This window comes from Megascapheus bottae, unplaced genomic scaffold (assembly GCF_031878675.1).
Source record: "Megascapheus bottae isolate mThoBot1 unplaced genomic scaffold, mThoBot2.hap1 HAP1_SCAFFOLD_52, whole genome shotgun sequence".
NCBI classification, from domain to species: Eukaryota; Metazoa; Chordata; class Mammalia; order Rodentia; family Geomyidae; genus Megascapheus; species Megascapheus bottae.
The window spans coordinates 690,713-694,386 of record NW_028327691.1 but is presented as its reverse complement, the minus strand read 5'-3'; positions in this window follow the sequence as shown (position 1 = coordinate 694,386).

Genomic DNA, 3,674 nt, shown 5'->3' with positions numbered 1-3,674 from the left:
CATAGAATGGAGGTGCGTGAAACCATAGAATGAGGGTGTGTGAGGTCATATAATGGAGGTGTGTGAACTCACAGAATGGAGGTGTGTGAAGTCATAGAATGGAGGTGTGTGAAGTCATAAAATGGAAGTGTGTGAAGTCACAGAATGGAGGTGTGTGAAGTCACAGAATGGAGGTGTTTGAAGTCACAGAATGGAAGAGTGCGAACACAGAATGGAGGTGTGTGAAGTCACAGAATGGAGGTGTGTGAAGTCATAGAATGGAAGTGTGTGAAGTCATAGAAGGGAGGTGTGTGAAGTCACAATGGAGGTGTGAGAAGTCACCGAATGGAGTTGTGTGAACTCAGAATGGAGGTGTGTGAACTCACAGAATGGAGGTTTGTGAAGTCATAGAATGGAGTTGTGTGAAGTCATAGAACTGATGTTTCTGAAATAAGAATGAAGTTGTGTGAAGTCATAGAATGGAGGTGTGTGAAAACATAGAATGGAGGTGTACGAATTCACAGAATGAAGGTGTGTGAAGTCAGAATGGAGGTGTGTAGTCATAGATTGGAGGTGGTGAAGTCATAGAAAAGAGGTGTGGAAAGTCATAGAATGGAGGAGTGTGAAGTCATAGAGTGCAGGTGAGTGAAGTCACAGATTCGAGGTCTGTGAAGTCATAGAATGGAGGTGTGTGATGTCAGAATGAAGGTGTGGGAAGTCATAGATGGAGGTGTGTGAAGTTAGAATGCATGTGTGGGAAGTCATAGAATGGAGGTGTTTGAAGTCATAGAATGGTGGTGTGTGAAGTCATAGAGTGGAAGTGTGTGAAGTCATAGAATGGAGGTGTGTGATGTCATAGAATGGAGGTGTGTGAAGTCATAGAATGGAGGTGGGTGAAGTCACGGAAGGGAGGTGTGTGAAATCACAGAATGGAGGTGTGTGAAGTCACAGAATGGAGGTGTGTGAAGTCACAGATTGAAGGTGTGTGAAGTCACAGAATGGAGATGTGTGAAGTCAAAAAGGTGGTGTGAGAAGTCACAAATGTAAGTGTGTGAAGTCACAGAATGGAGGTGTGAAGTCAAAATGGTTGTATGTGAAGTCAAAGAATGTAGGTGTGTGAAGTCATCGAATGGAGGTGTGTGAAGTCACAGAATGGAGGTGTGTGACGTCAGAATGGAGGTGTGTGAAGTCATAGAATGGAGGTGTGTGACGTCAGAATAGAGGTGTGTGAAGTCATAGAATGGAGGTGTGTGAAGTCACAGAATGGAGGTGTGGGAAGTCACAGAATGGAGGTGTGTGAAGTCACAGAATGGAGGTGTGTGAACTCAGAATGGAGGTATGTAAAGTCACAGAATGGAGGTGTATGAAGTCATAGAATGGAAGTGTGTGAAGTCATAGAATGGAGGTGTGTGAAGTCACAGAGTGGATGGTATGAACACATAGAATGGAGGTGTGTGAAGTCACAGAATTGAGGTGTTTTAAGTCATATATTGGAGGTGTGTGAAGTCAAAATGGATGTGTAAATTCATAGAATGTAGGTGTGTGAAACCATAGAATGAGGGTATGTGAGGTCATATAATGGAGGTGTGTGAAGTCACAGAATGGAGGTGTGTGAAGTCACAGAATGGAGGTGTGTGAAGTCACAGAATGGAAGTGTGCGAACACAGAATGGAGGTGTGTGAAGTCACAGAATGGAGGTGTGTGAAGTCATACAATGGAAGTGTTTGAAGTCATAGAATGGAGGTGTGTGAAGTCACAGAATGGAGATTTGTGAAGTCAAAAAGGTGGTGTGAGAAGTCACAAATGTAAGTGGGTGAAGTCACAGAATGGAGGTGTGAAGTCAAAATGGTTGTGTGTGAAGTCAAATAATGTAGGTGTGTGAAGTCATCGAATAGAGGTGTGTGAAGTCACAGAATGGAGGTGTGTGAAGTCAGAATAGAGGTGTGCGAAGTCATAGAATGGAGGTGTGTGAAGTCAGAGTGGAGGTGTGTGAAGTCATAGAATGGAGGTGTGTGACGTCAGAATAGAAATGTGTGAAGTCATAGAATGGAGGTATGTGAAGTCACAGAATGGAGGTGTGGGAAGTCACAGAATGGAGGTGTGTGAAGTCACAGAATGGAGGTGTGTGAACTCAGAATGGAGGTATGTAAAGTCACAGAATGGAGGTGTATGAAGTCATAGAATGGAAGTGTGTGAAGTCATAGAATGGAGGTGTGTGAAGTCACAGAATGGATGGTATGAACTCATAGAATGGAGGTGTGTGAAGTCACATAATGGAGGTTTGTGAAGTCATAGAATGGAGTTGTGTGTAGTCATAGAACTGATGTTTCTGAAGTAAGAATGAAGGTGTGTGAAGTCATAGAATGGAGGTGTGTGAACACATAGAATGGAGGTGTGCGAATTCACAGAATGAAGGTGTGTGAAGTCAGAATGGAGGTGTGTAGTCATAGATTGGAGGTGGTGAAGTCATAGAAAAGAGGTGTGGAAAGGCATAGAATGGAGAAGTGTGAAGTCATAGAGTGCAGGTGAGTGAAGTCACAGATTCGAGGTCTGTGAAGTCATAGAATGGAGGTGTGTGATGTCAGAATGAAGGTGTGGGAAGTCATAGATGGAGGTGTGTGAAGTTAGAATGCATGTGTGGGAAGTCATAGAATGGAGGTGTTTGAAGTCATAGAATGATGGTGTGTGAAGTCATAGAGTGGAAGTGTGTGAAGTCATAGAATGGAGGTGTGTGATGTCATAGAATGGAGGTGTGTGAAGTCATAGAATGGAGGTGGGTGAAGTCACGGAAGGGAGGTGTGTGAAATCACAGAATGGAGGTGTGTGAAGTCAGAGAATGGAGGTGTGTGAAGTCACAGATTGGAGGTGTGTGAAGTCACAGAATGGAGATGTGTGAAGTCAAAAAGGTGGTGTGAGAAGTCACAAATGTAAGTGTGTGAGTCACAGAATGAAGGTGTGAAGTCAAAATGGTTGTGTGTGAAGTCAAAGAATGTAGGTGTGTGAAGTCACAGAATGGAGGTGTGTAAAGTCAGAATAGAGGTGTGCGAAGTCATAGAATGGAGGTGTGTGAAGTCAGAATGGAGATGTGTGAAGTCATAGAATGGAGGTGTGTGAAGTCATATAATGGAGGTGTGTGACGTCAGAATAGAGGTGTGTGAAGTCATAGAATGAAGGTGTGTTAAGTAACAGAATGGAGGTGTGGGAAATCACAGAATGGAGGTGTGTGAAGTCATAGAATGGAGTTGTGTGAAGTCATAAAATGGAGGTGGGTGAAGTCATAGAAAGGAGGTGTGGGAAGTCATAGATTGGAGGAGTGTGAAGTATTAGGGTGGAGGTGAGTGAAGTCACATATTCGAGGTCTGTGAAGTCATAGAATGGAGGTGTGTGAAGTCAGAATGAAGGTGTGTGAAGTCATAGAATGGAGGTGTGTGAACTCATAGAATGGAGGTGTGTGACGTCACAAAGGAAGTGTGTGAAGTCATAGAATGGAGGTGTGTGAAGTCACAGAATGGAGGTGTGAGAAGCCAAAATGGAGGTGTGTGACGTCATAAAATGGAGGTGTGTGAAGTCATAGAATGGAGGTGTGTGAAATCATAGAATGGATGTTTGTGAAGTCACAGAGTGGAGGTGTGTGAACTCAGAATGGAGGTGTGTGAGGTCACAGAATGGAGGTGTGTGAAGTCATAGCATGGAGG